The sequence below is a fragment of the Salvelinus sp. IW2-2015 genome, linkage group LG37 (genome assembly GCF_002910315.2).
Source record: "Salvelinus sp. IW2-2015 linkage group LG37, ASM291031v2, whole genome shotgun sequence".
In the NCBI taxonomy this organism is placed as follows: domain Eukaryota; kingdom Metazoa; phylum Chordata; class Actinopteri; order Salmoniformes; family Salmonidae; genus Salvelinus; species Salvelinus sp. IW2-2015.
The window spans coordinates 7,540,307-7,561,823 of NC_036876.1; the positions used below are offsets into that span (position 1 = coordinate 7,540,307).

The window sequence follows — 21,517 nt, forward strand, 5'->3', positions numbered from 1 at the left end:
TGCAAATGCTGCAGAATTTAGGTGAGTTGGAGTCGGATGGAGGATCAGATATTGAGCTTGAAATTGACGTTGCTTCATCTGATGATTCTGATGTTGACTTCGAGCCTTTGATACCTGAGCCTCACTGCAGAAAAACCAGAACAGAGCCAACTGAGACGGTGATCCCAACTGCCACGGTGAGACGGAAGTCTGGGAGGGATGGCACGGTGGGACAGGAGTCTGGGAGGGATGGCATGGTTTGGTAGAAAAGAGTGACAAGTTTATGTGACATGCAGATGTTGCAGCACATGCACACAGAAAAGGAAACAGTATGTGGGACATGTCTATGGATGAACTCTAAACATTTATTGCACTCTTGTACAGTACTGTGCAACAGTTTWAGGCAGGAGTGAAAAAATGCTGTAAAGTAAGAATGCTTTCAAAAATAGAAATGTTAATAGTTTATATTTATCAATTAACAAAATGCAAAGTAAGTGAACAGAAGGAAACTTACTGCAGCAGATGAAAGACACATCATGCTTACTTCCCTTCACAATCGGAAGATGTCCAGCAGTGCCATCAGCTCAGAATTGGCAGAAAACAGTGGGACCCTGGTACACCCATCTATTGTCCAGAGAAGTCTGGTCAGAAGTGGCCTTCATGGAAGACTTGAAGCCAAAAAGCCATACCTCCGACGTGGAAACAAGGCCAAGCGAGGGGCATATGGCGGAAAGAGCATGGACGTGGAGTCATTTTAGTCTGATAGGTATGGGGTGGACTTTTCAGAGAGATTATGCGACACCTTTGGCAGGTGCACAACGAAACAAGGCCCATGAGAACTGTGTGCAGTGCAACCGATTTGTTTGTGGGGCTTGCTCACATAAAGCCCCGAAGCTGTGTGCTGACTGGGGKCCCGAATCATAAAGAGAAGACTAAGTGTATTAATGCGTAACGACACGCATATAAGGGCACAATACAGTGTCAAATATAATCAACAAATTACTGTTTTTATATCTTGTCATGAATATAGAATATTAACATGAATATTTATTTATGCAAATCATCCTTTACAATTGTTCATGCACCGGTGCTTTTGTTTAGGAATACAGCAAATAATTTCACCTGTGCACCTGGTTGTTTATATTATTATTGTCGTTGTCAAAAGAAGCTGTAACTGGACTTTATTAATTACAATAACTCTATTACTAATCAAATCTACAAATAAAGTTGATCAAATGTTGTTATTGTAAGGGACACAGAAATAGGCTATAGGCCTACGTTTTTTCTAGGAGTTTGTTAAATTACACAAAACCTATCATTGACTATCTAAACAAATAACTAATGTTTTATAAATATATATATTCACAAATATTTCTTCATGAAATGAATCCTTTACAATAGTTTATACACTATTTTTCAAGCATTGGCGCTTATGTTTGCTGATCTTGCGGTTTGATATGCATCTGATTCATATGCTAAAGTGGCCGGGCAACGTTCGCTAGCGGGTACTTATAGGCTGAAAGGCCAGGCGGTTCTAGTGTTAYGCTCTTTATCTACTTACCCAGAGTCAGATAAACTCATGCATGCTATTTGAAGGAAGTTGCTAACTAGTGTTAGTGCAATTACTAAGCTTGCTAGCTATTCCTTTAGACTTCAAGCTAGCTGTTGTAATAGACGTCAAATCATTGCACTAATGCTAGTTAGCAATGGCTCACAAACTAGCGTAAACTTCCTTCAAACGGCAGAGACAGAAAAATAGTATCCAAGTTCATCTAACTTTGGAGAACTAGAAGGATCTCGCACTATCCCTTTAAGTTACAAAATACAATGCATTCGGAAAGTATTCAGACCCCTTGACTTTTTCCACATTTTGTTACATTACAGCCTTATTCTAAAATTGATTACATCGTTTTCCCCCCCTCATCAATCTACACACAATACTCCATAATGACAAGCAAAAACAGTTTTTTTTTTTATAAATCTTTGTAAATTTATTTCAAATAAAAAACTGAAATATCACATTTACATAAGTATTCAGACTCTTTACTCAGTGCTCTGTGTAAGCACCTTTGGCAGCGATTACAGCCTCAAATTTTATTGGGTATGATGCTACAAGCTTGGCARACCTGTATTTGGGGAGTTTCTCCCATTCTTCTCTGCACATCCTCTCAAGCTCTGTCAGGTTGAAATTGGAGCATCACTGGACAGCTATTTTCATGTCTCTCCAGATATGTTACATCGTGTTCAAATCCGGCTCTGGCTAGGCCACTCAAGGACATTCAGAGACTTGTCCCGAAGCCACTCCTGCATTGTCTTGGCTGTGTGCTTAAGGTCGTTGTCCTGTTGTAATCTTTGCCCTTAGTCTGAGATCCTGAGCGCTCTGTACTTCTGTACCTCGATCCTGACMAGTCTCCCAGTCCCTGCCACTGAAAGATATCACCACAGTATGATGCTGCCACCACCATTCTTCACCATAGGGATGGTGCCAGGTTTCCTCCAGACGTGACACTTGGCCAGAGAATCTAGTTTCTCATTGTCTGAGAGTCCTTTAGGTGCCTTTTGGCAAACTCCAAGCAGGCTGTCATGTGCCTTTTACTTAGGAGTGGCTTCCATCTAGCCACTCTACCGTAAAGGCCTGATTGGTGGAGTGCCACAGAGATGGTTGTTCTTCCATCTCCAAAGAGGAACTCTGGAGCTCTGTCAGAGTGACCATCGAGTTCTTGGTCACCTCCCTGACCAAGGCCCTTCTCCCCTGATTGCTCAGTTTGGCTGGACGGCCAGCTCTAGAAAGAGTCTTAGTGGTTCCAAWCTTCTTCCATTTAAGAATGATGGAGGCCACTGTGTTCTTGGGGACCTTCAATGCTGCAGACATGCTTTGGTACCCTTCCCCAGATCCGTGGCTCGACACAATCCTGTCTCGGAGGTCTACGGACAATACCTTCTACCTCATGGCTTGGTTTTTGCTCTGACATGCACTGTCAACTGTGGGACCTGATATAGACAGGTATGTTCCTTTCCAAATCATGTCCAATCAATTGAATTTACCACAGGTGGACACCAATCAGGCGTCTAAATACTTTCCGAATGCACTGTATATTTGTAGCAAACAGAGCGAGCAGTGGCATGAATGAGAGCCACGAGTGCACAGTACAGTGGCACACATCAGGTATATTTCAGATGGTGTCAACATAAATACATTTTCATGCATTTTGGAGTAGAATGTATTTTTAGAAAGTCACCAGAAGTGACCTTCTCACAGGTGTTCTACTCCCCCAAAAAAGTCACATCATCATAATTTTATCGCGGAAAACTGACTCATAACCTCAGTACAAAGAGAGGGCTTGCACATTTCATCGAATCACTGCACATTTACCTCCCAATATGGCTCAGTCAATCCACACGTCAACAAACGTTTTCCCTTGTCAGTGCATTTTTGTGACAAATTGGACAAAATCATTGCATATTGCCATGCAAAATATCAGATTTGCTTAATCTAAAATCAAGCCTTTTTGCCTGCAAATATTCAAAATCACCGCTAATCCTGGACGGGATGAGAAAAGTTTAGTTTKTTTTGTGTAGCAAGCTTCCTACCTATAGAAGTACAGTTGAAGTCGGAAATTTACATACATTTAGGTTGGAGTCATTAAAARTCATTTTTTAACCACTCCACACATTTCTAGTTGACAAACTATAGTTTTGGCAAGTCGGTTAGGACATCTACTTTGTGCATAACACAAGTAATTTTTCTAACAATTGTTTACAGACAGATTATTTAACTATCACAATTCCWTTGGGTCAGAAATGTGCATACACCTAGTTGACTGTGCCTTTAAACAGCTTGGAAAATTCCAGAAAATGATGTCATGGCTTTAGAAGCTTCTGATGGGCTAATTGAGTCAATTGGAGGTGTACCTGTGGATGTATTCCAATGCCTACCTTCAAACGCAGTGCCTCTTTGTTTGACATCATGGGAAAATCAAAAGAAATCAGCCAAGACCTCAGAAYAAAWTGTAGACCTCCCCAAGTCTGGTTCATCCCTGGGAGCAATTTCCAAAATTCTGAAGGTACTACGTTCATCTGTACAAACAATAGTACYCAAATATAAACGCCATGGAACCACGCAGCATCATACCGCTCAGGAAGGAGACGCATTCTGTCTCCTAGAGATGAACGTACTTTGGTGCGAAAACTGCAAATCAATTCCAGAACAACAGCAAAGGACCTTGTGAAGATGCTGGAGGAAACAGGTACAAAAGTATCTATATCCACAGTAAAACGAGTCCTATATCGACATAACCAGAATGGCCGCTCAGCAAGGAAGCCACTGCTCCAAAACCGCCATAAAAAAGCCAGACTGCGGTTTGCAACTYCACATGGGGACAAAGATCGTGCTTTTTGGAGAAATGTCCTCTGGTCTGATGAAACAAAAATATAACTGTTTGGCCATAATGACCCTTGTTATGTTTAGAGGAAAAAGGGGGAGGCTTGCAAGCCAAAGAACACCATCCCAACCGTGATGAACGGGGGTGGCAGCATCATGTTGTGGGGGTGCTTTGCTGCAGGAGGGATTGGTGCACTTCAAAAAATAGATGGCATCATGAGGAATGGAAAATTATGTGGATATATTGAAGCAACATCTCAAGACATCAGTCAGGAAGTTAAAGCTTGGTCGCAAATTGGTCTTCCAAATGGACAATGTCCCCAAGCATACTTACACAGTTGTGGCAAAATGGCTTAAGGACAACAAAGTCAAGGTATTGGAGTGGCCATCACAAAGTCCTGACCTCAATCCCATAGAAAATGTGTGGGCAGAACTGAAAAAGCGTGTGCGAGCAAGGTGGCCTACAAACCTGACTCAGCTACACCAGCTCTGTCAGGAGGAATGGGCCAAAATTCACCCAACTTATTGTGGGAAGGTTGTGGAAGGCTACCTGAAACGTTTGACCCAAGTTATACAATTTAAAGGCAATGCTACCAAATACTAATTGAGTGTATGTAAACTTCTGAGCCACTGGGAATGTGATGAAAGAAATWAAAGCTGAAATCATTCTCTCTACTATTATTATTATTCTATTATTCTATTATTCTGACATTTCACATTCTTAAAATAAAGTAGTGATTCTAACTGACCTAAGACAGGGGATTTTTACTTGGATAAAATGTCAGGAATTGTGAAAAACAGAGTTTAAATGTATTTGGCTAAGGTGTATGTAAATTTCAGATTTCAACTGTATATTCTCGATAATACATCCCATTTTTGTAAGAATCACCACCATTGTACTAGTTTGGAAATTAGTTTACTTGAACTGTATGTTTAGACAAAAATACTTCAGACAGTGCACAGCGAATGAAATAGCATCTAAGGTTATTCAAAGCTGTCGATTATAGTTAATAGACCATAGGGAAGTCAATACCACTCAAAACACAGAGATCCAGAGGACTAGGACAATGACTTAATGCACTCAGCGGAGTCGGGTTCTCATTCCTCTAATGGATCATTTTTCACCTGGCACCTCGGCACTCTAAGATCAACTGAGAGGGATCAGGCCAATTGATCCGAGCCTCCATGCCAATTCCAATCGATGAGCTTCCCTGCATTATAAACCACTGACCCCAATTCCAGCAGCACGCTTCAACGTGATCTCTGCATCACTCGGAATCTGTCGTTCAGAGCGTTGCATAAGGCATTTATGTTGAATCAATTGATTTGCCTTTCTAATAAGTCCAAAGTTGATGCAATTTACTTATCTTTTCAAGTGTACCGTTTTTTAAGCTTATGTTGACATATATTTTCCCCGTTCTTAAGTTATGATTATGATGGGGATGATGGTAGACATGTTACAATGTCCAACCGTACAATGGTGCAATGTCAGTCACTGTTCAAGCTGTCAACATAGTGCAACACTTAGATCATCCACCCAGAGTAGAGTGTGAATTAAACCTTGACATTCGGGGGGAAGGTCTCTATTGGGTGGACGCGCTTGCACCTGCATTACATTTTTAATGGGCCTAATAATAAAGACGTAATTTAAATGATAAAAATGAATGACCTTTTAATGTCGTATGAACACAACCAGTCATGATGCTTTCATCTGATTGTCAAATAAAACACTATTTTTATCAAGGGCCCATGGAAAGCAAATTTWAAAAAGTACAAAGGAAAATCTATGCATTTAAAGGAGCTCAGCTGTGGCCAAAATTCTGCGTTTAAATGAGTTCAGCTGATGCCGAAATTCAGCACTACTGAGTGGACAGCGCCYTGAACAGGGAGACAGTTTGTGATTTGGAGTAAACGGTTTTAACCATGACAGAGAGTTGGGGCTGTTTATTTCATTTGGGAGCTTTTATTTTCATATTTACCCCTTGTAAAACATATTTACCACTGCCTTTTAAATAAATGGTTAAATTAGCATTATTTAGAGCCCCCCCCCCCCAAAGTTGGACATTTGTTGCATTTAGGGAGCTAATGTCTGAATTCAGGGGAGCTGAGCCCCCTGTAATTTTCACCCTACCCCAGAGTAAAAGCTGTCAGATAAATCATTGACATGTTGAGAAAATCAGTTGGAAGTCTCTGAGATTGTTCAAATCGGTAAGGGGAACAACATCTCAAGTATGCCGTGTGTCAAAGAGCGCGAGARATCCTTAATGATGCCCTCGCTGGCATGATCAAAACAACATGCTTAAAATGCAAACCTCTCTCCAGCTTAGAGGTCGAGAACCGAGAGAGGAGCGCTACAACAAGCGCAACGTGAAACACAGAGACGAGAGGCAAAAACTAACTAAATCCCCCACAAAGTGAAGCACCTTCACAAAGTGGATTTGAATATGTCTATGAGTGCCATTGTGATAATGACTCTTTAGCTGATGCAATCAACCTTCAGCCGTCTACTGGCCGGGGAAATGGGAACCATTTCCAGTATGATCAGATATCATAACAATAGGATGCGGCAGGAAGCAATTATTTGTACTGCTTGTTGACACCGGCATCGGATAGTGTGGAATGGTGGCGGGGTGTTAGATCCCTGTGGATAATAGGAGGGTGAACTCGTTCTCTTTCTCCTGCGGCATTTCCAATTCTTCATTATAAAAGGCTACTGCATCATTGGGGAGGCCTTTCCAGCTGTGAGGCTTATTGCCAGCCAACACACATGGCTCTCCCAGACTGAAACTTCAGCCTGTAACGCAAATCAAATAATTGTCTTAAGATGAATAACAATACGATGTTATCCTGGCAAGGGACTTTTTAATATTAACCGTATTGGAGTTTCTATTTTCTCCCGACGCATGTTTCATTTATGAGGTGCAGACGCGGGTTACATTTGGTTTATAGCTCAAAGTCTATGCAAAATATATGCAKGTAATAATGATTTTGCAGAATTTTTGTCAAAATGGTCAGGGGTAGTTCTTCGATTTAGCTTGGAGCACTTAGTTGGTGCGAGCGTAGCTCCCCTGGGTGAATTTGTTTTTTTTGTGAATGAAAAGCCTCCTTATCTATGCTGCCTGGGCTCTCTATCGGTAAATGCTGCCCCAGGCTTAGCCCTCTCCCCCTCCCCATCGTCAAAGATTCATACGAATCAGAGACAGGTCTGTTTTCCCACCCAAATAGGCACTGATGTGCTGAGTAAGTAATATGTAATAGTATGCAATTGGGGAATGATCTGACTGCTTAGCCGTTATTCAGAGGCTTGGAACAGAACTAAAGTTAGGATTAGAGGTGAGACAGAGATCATTGTTTTGTTGTCTTACCAGCCATGCTTTTCCCGTTTGCTACCTCGTGTCTGGGTTTGTAGACGTCATGCACCTGAGCTCCTTATGAAACGTCTAGCGGCCTGTAGTGTTACAATACCAGAATTTTGGTACTTCGGTACCGATACCAGGTTATTATCACGATACTCGATGCCATCGCGATACATGATACCAAAACGAWACCACGGCAAAAAAAGAAGGCGTATTAGCCAAAGTCACAGAATGGCACCTGATCCAGATCGATCTTTTGAGTTTAATATTGTTACATTTGAAATGTTAAACTTTTGAATGTATGCGTTAATGAATCAGTTATACAATCATACAATCAATTTGACTTTGGCAATATAACTACACAACAACATACTGGTAATCATTTATTTCAATGGTAAATCTGTATTGATCAACTGGGTAAATCAAGATGTAGCCTAGGTCTATTCACAATACAGGTGAATTCAAATTCAGTAGGAGTGTGTGCATGCATTGAATTATTGAGCTTGTTGATTTCATGAGGCTACAGATGAAAATCAATCTGTTTACCTTCCATTTGGGACTTATTTTATTGTACTGATCAACAACATTTGCGTAGAAGAAGCAATCTCTTTTCTTATTAAAGTGTGTGCTGTCTCTTTAAGACCCATGCCATCATTCACACACAGTTTGAGTCTTGAGCAAAGATGATCTTGACTGGGAGAGACGCGAGACGGAGGAGATGAATTGAATGAATAAAGTTTTTGCTGATAATCAGCTGTGTAATCAGTAATATTTTGCGTTATGGTTTGCAAACAAGGTACTAGGACATTGAATTGATGTTGGCTTCAGCTGTAAGTAAGGAAAGTTACCAGTATCTTCTTGCATTGTAGTGTTCTGGACATTGTTTTGGGAACAGTAATCAACAGTTTCAACATTTCTACATGCCATGTTGCATTATTCAAGTGCACAGGAGGTTGGTGGCACCTTAATTGAGGAGGACGGGTTCGTGGTAATACCTGAAGTGGAATTGTATCAAACACATGGTTTCTATGTGTTTGATGCCACTCCATTCGCTCCGTTCCACCCATTATTATGAGCCGTCCTCCCCTCAGCAGCCTCCTCTGTTCAAGTGCGTTAACTTCTGTGCAGAATACGTGGTAATGCAGCTCAGACTCCCAGTGCAGTGGTTCCTCAGGACAGGTTAGAGCTAGCAATGTGTAAGTGGAGTGGGCACGGTGCTCTCACGCTAGAATGGGACATCAGCTCCATTGATATAGACTTGATCCTCTCTCAAGCAGTCGACGACGTGAGACACTTGATAAAGTACTGAAAGTAACAAAAATTCTAGTACCGAACAGTTTTTCCATCTTCATAAACAATGAACAGGTTTTTAAGGTTTTTCTTCATTCAAGGCTGTAATTAGTTGGATACTCTTGGGAATCGAGTATTTGTGAGAGGAGGAGGATTTCTTCAATCGGACTTAAAATCTCTGTTTCATTTGATTCTAGTTTATCTTGTGTATTTCTAAGACTCATTGGTCTCTTAGCGCTGACCTCTCACCTTTCAACTCTGACTAGTGGATATTCACTCAATGTGTATGTTTTCTTGTGTTTGATCTAATCATGCAACCCTATCAGCAGTGCCTCTTCACATGTGTATGTGTTATAGTTAACACCTCACAGACAGAGTGTGATTAATGATTGCCCCAATTAGTTTGCCCCCCCCAAGAACTCGATCTTCAAATCAAAATCACATTTTATTTGTCATACAAGTGTAGACTTTACAGTGAAATGCTTACTTACGAGTCCTTTCCCAACAATGCAGTTAAAAAGTAAGAAAATTAACTAATAGATAACAGTAAAATAGTGACACAATAAAATAACACAATAAAATAACAACGAGGCTATATACAAGCAGTACTGGTACCGAGTAAGTGTACTGGGATATGTTGGGGTGGTTGATTGATTGAGGTAATATGTACATGTAGGTTTGGTTGGGTTAACTCTTTTGCTTGCGGGCCAGATGTAAAAATGTGACTCTTCATAGGGCAATAGTGTTTCTCTTAAAATTGTGGCCCTTCCCCCCTAACCCATGGTTGGAATTGGTGTCAGGGGGAACTTTGCACCCCACCTGGAAAATAATCTAGGGCAGGGGTTCCAAAAATTTTTGGCCCGTGACCCCGTTTTAATATCTGAAAATTCTCGCCACCTCTGCCCTAGAAAAGGATTTAATTAACAGCCAATGTTTACTTTTTAAATTGGGGCTGTGGCAGTCAATTGCAAAACATTCTAACAGTATTTCTGATTGAATTGCCGACTCATCATCATATACTGTCAATGTGGGGCTATGACAGTCAATTCCAAATTAGTCTGACATCATTTTTCTAATCTCACCACCACTGATGAAATGGGTGTGGTTGATGCATGTCGCGCCGAAGCTTCTCAAAGTCAGGTGGGTGTGGTCGACAGTGCGCACCTCACACCCAACCTGGATCGATATTTGTTTTTAATGCAGACAAGAGCACTGAATCAGCGTACCATGAGTTTTAATGCTCAGAGGGAGACGGCACAGTATTCCCTTTGAGTCAGGAACCAGAACGCCTCCGTAGTGACCCGTGAATGCAGCATTTGGTCACAATTACGTCATTTAGCAGACACTCTTATACAGAGTGACTTACAGTAGTGAGTGGATACATTTTAATTTGTGGGCATCAAACCCACAACCCTGGCATTGCAAGTGCCATGCTCTACCAACTGAGCCACACATGACTCGATCAGCTGTTTGATTTCACTTACTGGCATGGATCACAGCCAAACGGATTTAGCTGATTCGGTCACTCATCTGTAGCATTTATTTGCATTTCCCCTGTATGCTTGCTTTCGGTTTGTTCAGTTTCCGAAATATGTCTGTTACACAGGCAGTCAACAAAGCACGTTTTTTTTTACATCCATTGCAAATGACAGCAGTTCCTCTCTCAATTCCAAAATATGTCCAACACTCCTCCTCCATAACCACCAAGCCTCGGTGTGAAATAGAACACTGTCATGCTATGATCCATATATCCACACGAACAGGCGTGCGCAATGTAGTTTACCATCAAAATGACCTGCTGCATTACTCTGAGTTCTGCTCTCAGCTCGTTTGCCGCCAGTTGCTCTCGGTGTGTTCACTATACCTCAGTGGGTGTATCATACAATGCGTCCATATGGCAGAGGGAGACACATTCATAACTAGAGTGCAGAGGCCTGCCCGCCGTCCCGCTATAGATGGAGTCCCATCTGTACAAAAGCGCATCATTCGATCCTGTGGAATCAGTTTTTTGTTAAAATAGCCAACACAGCACACTGAACATCCCCTGTGCCGTTTCATGGTCGGGAATCGTGCGACAGAACAATTATGTCCTCATGAATAGTATCCCCCGACATGTAGCGAACAAAAGAATGCATGGGGATCTCGGCCCTTACAGCTAATGTCCATTTGGAGAGCATACGTTTTTCGAGTCGTTCAGTCAAGACCTTCCTTGCTAGCTATAGCATCAATTCTTAGTTTCACAGTGTTACCTGACAAAGGTCTATGCCACTGCTTCCCCACACATTGTTTTCACTATATCAATTGTGGCTGGTAATTTCAAAGTCTCTGAGATAGTGGCTAGTTTCATATCATAGTGGGATTAACCATTAACGAAGGAATGATTAAAATGCTACGGTCAAGTGCTGCCTTTTCCCATGATCTAAAGGTGCTCTCTGGTTAAATTTGAGCTTTTAGATTTTATGGTTAACCACATTACAATTATTTTGAGAGACAAAGATGATATTATATTGTATATATGTGTATGTAGATGTATTTATATGTATATATGTATGTGTATATGTATGTATTTATACGTGTATTCATGTATGTATATACAATTTTATATATATACTATATATTTGCAAAAAAATTATGGAATTGATGCTGACAATTGCATTGATGGAAGCTACAATCTATGTATCTGCAATACTAAAGCTGATCTACCCCCTAAAATACAAAATAAAATAAAAAGACGATAATATAGATATTTTTAACTTCCATTTTTTACCGGGATTTTGGAAATTCTTCCGTGACACTATTTTCACCCCTAGTTTGGAAACTGCTGATCTAGGGGAAACACTGGGTTGAGGGAATCTACAAACAAACCAATCAAAGACAATACAGCAGCTTGAAGCTGAACTTGCCGTTATACCTGACCATTCAACATGATGTTAATTTGAATATACTTCGCCAAGATAATGGGCGCGTCCCAAATGGCACTATACTGTATTCCCTTTAGTGGACTACTTTTGAACAGGGCTCTGGTCAAACGTAGTGCTCTATATAGGGAATAGAGTGCCTATGGCAAGTTGTCTTAAATATAGAGCGACTAGCAGCCATAAGTGAGAGGCCAATATGTGCTAACATATTGGTCTCAAGGAACAGCTTTCCACTTCATTTTATTTGTCAGTTCACAACGCAGTGCACTAAGGTCTGATCCTGCTTATACATTGTAACCAGTTCTAGTGCTGTAATGTGGTTTCTGTTTCTTGCCAGAGGCTCAAGTTGACATGTCGGCTTTCCCACTAGCCCACATTATCAGCCTTGAGAAAAATGGCTCAATTGAAGAAATGAAGAAATTGCAATTTAAATATTCATGAAGCCCTTTGTCTTTTTCCCATCAGCCTTTGAGGGATCATGCTATTCCAATATGATTTTGGCAATTACCACTCATTGCCCCCCCCCTCCTCATGTCCAAAGTCACCCCTGGGCACTTGACTGGCACAGTCACCCGTCGGCATAATGGCGGCGTTAGCCGAGAATGTCCGACAGAATGTCTACCCCAAACTGACATTATTATACACCTATTGAATAGCAGCACCAGTTTGCATTGTCTACATTGGATTAATCCGTAAAAGATTGAATGAGATAATTTAATTTCCAGGGCCTGCTAAATAAACAATTTAAATGTCAAATGGGATCGAATATGCACAAATAAATACCACGTTGATTCTGAAATTGTTTGGATTCAGTCTGGCTCGCTGTGTGGCCTTATCTTTCCCACTATTATTTGTGGAGACATGCTCTGATGAACTGACCGGAAGCTCCGCTATAATTAAAATACATTTGCATCTGACTGGAAGTGTGCAGAGACCTTTTCCTGTTCCTTGGATTCAGTCGTTTAAAAGCCTTGTATTTCTTTGCTCATTGTCGCCCCTGGAAAACTTACCGCCTTTTCAGGCACATATCTCTGGAGTCCTGAAATTTCTTGTCACTCACCTAAATGCCTGTGATTATGACATCATTGCTAAGGTTCATATTTATTGGACTGGGTCTCAGCAACGTATACTGTTACTAAAGGCCAACACATCCACAGCTTTATGTCCTGTTATCTTTCGGATCTGGACTGTCGGATGGCAGCTTTCGGCGGTTTCTGTTTTCCAAGTGTCAATTATTTCATCAAATTGGATTACGCCCTTGAGTGTTATTACTAGCAGATGTTGAGGCCTCAACATTTGTTTTAATTTAGTCCAATTCCATAACATAATTGAATGACCAACCCAATCTAATTAGCATACAGATATGATGCATAATGAATACACAATGATGTTATCTACATACATTCAGACTGCCCCATGTACTGTACAAAGCCTAAATGTGTTTTCTCATAGAATACCCACGTTTTCATCAGCTCGACATTGAGTACAATTCTTTGAGCTTCGCCACTCTATGATGCTTCAATTCCACGACAGCATGTTTTCTGTGTAGGCGCCAAGCCCAGTTTCATGCTGTTTCATACAGAAGTGTCTCAGCTTTTTTTAATGAAGTCATGTGTTAAAGTCCCACATGTACATCACGACTAACGGGTACAGCAGTTAACTTAGTCCCCAGTAACTCCCCAGCCTGCGAGCCAGTGGTTCCACTGAGGATTGGAGTGCTCCAACTAACCAGGCTCCCCTTGCACATAATTAGCAGCCCATAAATCACTCATGCTCTTACGCAAGCCGTGACTGCATATCAATGACAACAGATTGCAGTCTCACAGTGCCCTTAAGACAAAGCCCTCGACAACATGTTCACTGGTTTCAATATTCCCAGAGCATTTTTTTTTACGCTGGTTGGAAAAGCCGAGCTCGAAGGAGCGTGAGGTGGATTCATGAAAAAGTGGATGTAGTATCACTTCTCTCTTTAATACACAGACAGACACAGACACACACAAACTCTCTCTCTCTCTCTCTCTCTCTCTCTCTCTCTCTCTCTCTCTCTCTCTCTCTCTCTCTCTCTCTCTCTCTCTCTTCTGCTGCCCTGCCTCCCTCCCACCTTCGTAGTCTGACACAGCTGACTGGACCACTGGTCGGTATCACAAGGCCTCTCAGTGTGAGCTGGCAGGACCGTTCCATCAATGAAATGCCCTGGGTTCTGCATGCGCTGGCGACACACACACAAACACACACAGATACAGACACACATACATACAGTGCACACACACACATACACACTCCTGCGTCATCGGTCAGACTGGGGCTGCCACTAAGTGGGTCAGGTCCAAAAAGCAGTAGCGGCACCTTTGTGTGTAAAGACACCCCCGCAAGGGGGATATTGTACGGAAGGCAAGAAAATGATTATATTTTTTCTCTCTCTTTGTACCACTCCGTCTCTGTGGTCTCCGTACGGTCGCTGCTTCCCTGCAAGGACCTCTGTCCACCTGAACCTGGTCACCAGCGCCCCTTCCGGCACACAGGAACCAATACACGTTGGTACAACAGAGCTATCCATAGCCTCATAACTATGTTGCTTCTACAGACTCCTGTGCCATTTGCACAGTCACTATATTGAATTAGCGTGTGAGTGCACAGATAGAGGTACAGCATTCTTAGCAATGAAATCCAGTTAATTGCACTGATTTCACACCTGCAATGGATTGTACTCGAGTGTTGTTGTTGTGGATGGATTCAATTTATTGCTAAAACCTTGATATTAAATTGTAATATAAAAGCGCAAATTGGTTACATCAAAAGCTGCAGTAACCGATTTACTAGCTTAGCCATTTATTTGCACAAATGTATGCTCCTGTTATTTCCTTAGCTCCAATTTCAATGTGTACAATGGATTTAAATCTGTCTGTGGAAAGACAAATATGGATTAATAGCAACCAATGACAAGAGGGGAAGCAAATCAAAAGCCCTGGCTCGACTGCCTTACTGAATCAGGCAGTAGGCCTTCGAAAACGAATCAATGAGTCTCGGAGTGTGTGTGTGTGTCTGTTTGTCTGTGTGTACATTGTGCGCGAAAGTGTGTGTGTGTATGTGTGTGTGTATGTGAGCAGTGTTTTCCACTAGCGCCGGCTGTCAGCTATACAGCCAGATACACGCTCATTTTCAGCCGGGTACTTTTTTCACTTTAATTAACGAGGCCACTTTTCAATTCGCTAGTCAGAAAATGTCTGCCGAGCCCTCTCCCACTAGAATAAATGGTATGCATCTTCTAGCGGTCAATAATAGGACAGGCACCTGTCATTCACAAAGTGAATGATGACAGGGAAACACTGCTAGTTTGACAGTCTGTCCCGCCTCCTGGTACCTGAAGAGAGAGAGCAGGATGCTCCTTCATCATCTTTGTGAGTCAATTCGCACGTCCCATATAATGTGGTTTTGATGAGTCTAKATATATCCTTGCCGTTCATGAATCATAGAACGTAGTTTTTGTCTATGGGATCGCATCAGGACAAGTAAACTAAAGATCTTGTTTGTATTTTCGAAATGAAGTCCATCAGGACCTGCCAGACAGTAGCTATATTTCCATTAACTTGTCCAGTGATTTTTTTTGTTGACATTTAGACAAGTTTGCATAGAAAATAGATGCGACAATTGCCTTCTAGGGTGCATTTCCATTTAACTATCTTGTATCGATAAAAAAAAGCTGGACGTAATGATGTCACACCAGAAAATATTAAAATATTGCACAAAACATACAGTTTCAAATAAAAATGTAGTGCTTGAAGTGTTTCCATGACCCATTTAGGCAAATAAATTGGCGACAGCCTGTACGCCCTCCCACCTATCTGTTTCATGTCTCAGGTAGCCCGCGAAAGCCAGACTGGATAGAATGCAATAATTTACTAATATTTGCCATATTCGAATCATTATAATGAGCCAACGTATCGCCACGGTCCGTGCCATGGGGAAACTTGCTCTCCTGTAGATCTGGAATAATTGGATGGTGAAACTTTGTCTAATAAACCTAGGTCAACGAAAACCTGCCTAATGCCATTAGAGTGAGTGACTCGTCGGTAGCCTACCGAATTGCTAAAGCTAACAATACTTACGTGGTATTTTCAAAGATATTGATAGGGATCTACTGATTTAATGAAAGTGTTGACAATGGAGTGGTCAACTGCTGCTTTCTGTGTAGCAAAGCCCATGTTAACCTTCTTCATTTTTCTATCTTACCTGTATTGCAGATAGCTGCCAAAATGCCTCTTTAAAGGGATCTTGAAGCCAGTGGAAGTCAGCAGACTCTTACAAGATTATTTAAGAAGAAATCTGTGGGTTACAAAGAGAGATGTAAACACTTGTTGAAATTCTTTCACTAATTACATTTTTTTTGAATATTTCATTTGTCCTTCTCCACCCTTTTTTTTATACTCCAAAAACAAACTTATGCATACGAAAAACAATTTACAGACACACACAAACAATGACTACATCTCATCTGCCCAGACCAGAATGCTCACACCCCTATCCCTAGTGCCTGCATTATAGTTGGAATGGCATCAAACACCTTGAAACCATACGTTGTATTTGATACCATTCCACCAATTCCGCTCCAGTCATTACCACGAACCTGTCCTCCCCAATTAAGGTGCCATCAACCGCCTGTGACTGAGTCATTTAAATTGAGAGGCCACCAAAATAGTTTGTTCGGCAAAAAAATCTTAACACGGGATCCTGGCTGGCTACTTTTTCTATTTGTTTGGCTACTCCATATGTGATTGTGTAAAACACTGTATGAATGTGTTTGTGACCCCACCATCACAGTACACAAGTTAATCCCACATCCTAAAACTATGAACCACAGTCTTCCAGAAGAATGAAGAAGATCATTACAAATTAGGCCAGGCTTTGGATCATGAGGCAAACAGGCATTCTCCAGTGATTCCTCCTGCCTCGGGTTGACCAAAACAGGCTTAGACCAACTGAACAATGACTGAGCTGCATCGCCCCAAACACCACCTATACGATACTGCACCAAACTTCTGTGTACCATTTTAAAGCTACTTTAGGATGGTGACTGTTCATTATCGTCTGAATTCTAACTTGAGGTATGTGGCCATAACTCTTTGTGTGAATCATATGTCAATGAAAATCAAGTTGTGCATGTTTCCCTAGTTGGTGTTCCGTCCAATGTCAAGAGCACCCTGAAAGGTTCTGAAGAACTCAACTAAAGACTGCCTTGTCACAAAACTACCAAGGCCAACATCAGGTGTGCACGGTGACATTATTTTGAATTTGTCAGACATGTCTTATCTGAGACTGTTATTTTTCAGTTCTTGTGAAAGCAAAACACATTTCGGGATCCCCGATTTGTTGCAAACATACCAGGGCACGTAATTCATTAGCGAAAACATCCTCACCCATTTTTACAACCTGAGAGCTCTTCATGGGATAAAATCATTCCTGGGAGAGGAATTTCCCTTGAACTCACATGAGCCGATACACATGTCCATCATCATCATGACATTCTACGGGGATAGACAGGAGTGCTCCACATCCACTCTGCGATGTGAACGGGCAAGCTTCAATGACTCCATCCCAGAGATGGCATCGAGTCCCATCACCCATAACGTCTCCAGCCCGGCCTGTCTGTCAGTCTGTGTGTCAGTCAGTGGGCTGATAACATGTTCAAGGTGGCATGACTGCCATGGGATTGTGCCGGTGAATGTCAACCCTGATGGGAATGTGGCCATCCAAACGTTCCAGTTCATGAAGTGTGCAAATCGGAGGGTAGGGATGGAGAGATTGAAATGGAATCGAATAGAGTGCCATGGCCAGACCACTTCGACAGGCAGGAGGGGAGATGGGTGGATAGAGAGAGAGAGATAAAGGAGGAAAGGATAGAGAGAAAGGCGAGAGATGGAAAGAAGAGAGAGATGGAAAGAGAGAAGAAGAGAGACAAAGACTGTACTGAGACTGAGTGCGTTTAACTGTGTTATCAAAGAGCCTCCCGTACAGGATGTGTGCTCAACGGAATAAGCGCATGTCATGTACACAAGAGTTTAGCGTTCTCTCTTCCTCCAAGATGACTTTGAAGAGACGCCGCTGAAGTAGGAATTAAGTCCATACTGCCAACATCATACATTATTCATTCCAATCCCTCATAGGAATTGATAAACACTCTGTATACCCAGTCTTTATGCGTGTCATTTTAGCCTCAGGGCGTGAAATACAAGTTATTTTATTCAGTTATTTATCCCTTTCCCTTCCTTCCTGGTCTAACTATGGGAAGTTTCCAACATTGTGTTCTCAGAGATCCCCTACCCGCTGTTGATTTTTATCCCGGTTGCCATGGCAACTGGAGAGAACGGGATTTGGGAGGTTAGACTTTTCACATTCATGAACTAGTTCTCGGATTCTCTCGGGAATGAGTATGTTTTTTGTAAATCCTACCGGTCTTTAAATATCCACATTAGTCTTCAGTGTGCTAGGCAGCCTGGACACATTTCTTCACTTCTTCTTTTCTCCCACACTTCTGCAGGTTTTCTCTCCATCGCAGTAAGAAATGAGGCTACTTACAAAACTGTCTCATTTCGGGCCCACCGTAGTGGTATTACCACTATGATCCATATGCATTATGCATAGTAGGATGAGGATCTTACATTGATGCATCGTGGCTGGCAATCTTTTATTTTTCACTGTCTACTTAACATGCTAGTCTCTTTCGACACAATATGATACGCTGTTGACAATCTGCGTCCTATAAGAGATCAGATCCACATTGATTTCCCTTCCGAAAAATGTATCTTATACATCAACGTCCATTCGGGAATCCATAACGCTTAGCTCTTCATGTTACACATCAATATTATCTTATCAGCTCTTGATACAATGTCAGAGCACTCCTGAATACACTTCATCAGCAGGCCTCTTTTTAAATGCTACATTCATATTTCCACCATTTGTTGTGACATAGTATTGATGATATTAACCACTGACTCTTTAGGATTATAGTTATATGTGCAGGGACTGATTACTCCCCTCATTTGTTAAAAGTAATGGGGGGACTTAATTGGCGGATCGGCTGAGCGGTTCCATTAAGGCTGAACTTAAAGGAACTGTGGGGACAGTAATGGCCCTCGTAACCCATGATGCAATCCGTCTTCCAGCTAATTAGCATGGGGGAGGAAGCGGCGGAGCCTTGAATAAATATTACAGTATTCTCCATTATAAACTCAGCAAAAAAAGAAACGTCCTCTCACTGTCAACTGCGTTTATTTTCAGCAAACTTAACATGGGTAAATATTTGTATGAACATAACAAGATTCAACAACTGAGACATAAACTGAACAAGTTCCACAGACATGTGACTAACAGAAATTGAATAATGTGTCCATGAACAAAGGGGGGGACAAAATCAAAGGTAACAGTCAGTATCTGGTGTGGCCACCAGCTGAATTAAGTACTGCAGTGCATCTACTCCTCATGGACTGCACCATATTTGCCAGTTCTTGCTGTGAGATGTTACCCCACTCTTCCACCAAGGCACCTGCAAGTTCCCGGACATTTCTGGGGGGAATGGCCCTCGCCCTCACCCTCTGATCCAACAGGTCCCAGACGTGCCAAATGGGATTGAGATCCGGGCTCTTCTCTGGTCATGGCAGAACACTGACATTCCTGTCTTGTAGGAAATCACGCACAGAACGAGCAGTATGGCTGGTGGAAATGTCATGCTGGAGGGTCATGTCAGGATGAGCCTACAGGAAGGGTACCACATGAGGGAGGAGGATGTCTTCCCTGTAACGCACAGCGTTGAGATTGCCTGCAATGACAAAAAGCTCAGTCCGATGATGCTCTGACACACCGCCCCAGACCATAATGGACCCTCCACCTCCAAATCGATCCCGCTCCAGAGTACAGGCCTCGGTGTAACGCTCATTCCTTCGACGGTAAATGCGAATCCGACCATCACCCCTAGTGAGACAAAACTGCAACTCGTCAGAGAAGAGCACTTTTTGCCAGTCTTGTCTGGTCCAGTGACGGTGGGTTTGTGCCCATAAGCGACGTTGTTGCCGGTGATGTCTGGTGAGGACCTGCATTACAACAGGCCTACAAGCCCTAAGTCCAGCCTCTCTCAGCCTATTGCGGACAGTCTGAGCACTGATGGAGGGATTGTGCGTTCCTGGTGTAACTCGGCAGTTGTTGTTGRCATCCTGTACCTGTTCCTGCAGGTGTGATGTTCAGATGTACCGATCCAGTGCAGGTGTTGTTACACGTGGTCTGCCACTGCGAGGATGATCAGCTGTCCGTCCTGTCTCCCTGTAGCGCTGTCTTAGGCATCTCACAGTACGGACATTGCTATGTATTGCCCCGGCCACATCTGCAGTCCTCATGCCTCCTTGCAGCATGCCTAAGGCATGTTCACGCAGATGAGCAGTGACCCTGGGCATCTTTCTTTTGGTGTTTTCAGAGTCAGTAGAAAGGCCTCTTTAGTGTCCTAAGTTTTCGTAACTGTGACCTTAATTGCCTACCGTCTGTAATCTGTTAGTGTCCTAACAACCATTCCACAGGTGCATGTTCATTAATTGTTTATGGTTAATTGAACAAGCATGGGAAACAGTGTTTAAACCCTTTACAATGAGGATCTGTGAAGTTATTTAGATTTTTACAAATTATATTTGAAAGACAGGGTCCTGAAAAAGGGACTGTTCTTTTTTTGCTGAGTTTATCTGTCAAGACAAGGGGATATGGTAGCAGACATCTGGTATCTTTCTGGGGTAGAATTCCCAAGTTTTCCAGAAATCCTGGTTGGAGGATTAATTTACAATTGTTTTAGCGTTTCCAAAAGTTTTAGAATCCGCGGTCAACTCTCAGCTAAGAACTTTTTTAACATCTCACTCTGTTCTTAATGTGCACCAATCCGGTTTTAGACCTGAACAGAGCACCGTTTCAGCTGCTACGCTCGTTTTAGATCAGGGGTGGCAAACTCACTCCACGGAGGGCCTTGTGTCTGCAGGCTTTTGTTTTTTCCATTCAATTAAACCCGAGACAACCAGGTGTGGGGAGTTTTTTTAATTACTATTTAACAGCCTTAGTCATCAATCAAGGACAAGGGAGAAGCGAAAACCCGCAGACACTCGGCACTCCGTGGAATGAGTTTGACACCTGTGTTTTAGGTGATGAGTTAAATTGCTTAGATCATAAAAAATTATGTGCTGCCTTATTTATAGACCGGTCCAAGGCCTTCGACACTGTTGATTGTTACATTCTCATTCAAAGGTTAACTAAAATAGGCCTGGATTAGGCTTCTTGCAAGTGGTTTGGGAATTATCTGTCAGGCAGGACACAGTGTGTGATTTCTGATGGTGTTAAGTCTAGTTTCCTGGATATTACAAAAGGTGTACCACAGGTCCCAGTATTGGGTCCTGTTCACTTTTCCATTTACGTAAATAATATTGGTCTCTCTGTTAAAACTTGTAATATTCATGTGTATGCAGACGATACTGTTATGTATGCCATTGCTACAACTGTAGACAAGGCGTTGTTGGAGCAGCAATCTAAATGTGTTGCCTTACAAAAAGTCCTGGTTGGTTTAGAAC

The 21,517-nt window shown here is 42.1% G+C and overlaps 1 protein-coding gene across 29 annotated transcripts in view; it reads left to right on the forward strand.

Moving 5' to 3' along the window:
- Positions 1-21,517, forward strand: part of LOC111960007 (receptor-type tyrosine-protein phosphatase delta-like) — a 648,092-nt gene that overhangs the window by 117,209 nt on the left and 509,366 nt on the right. The gene's annotated exons all lie outside the window — the stretch shown is intronic.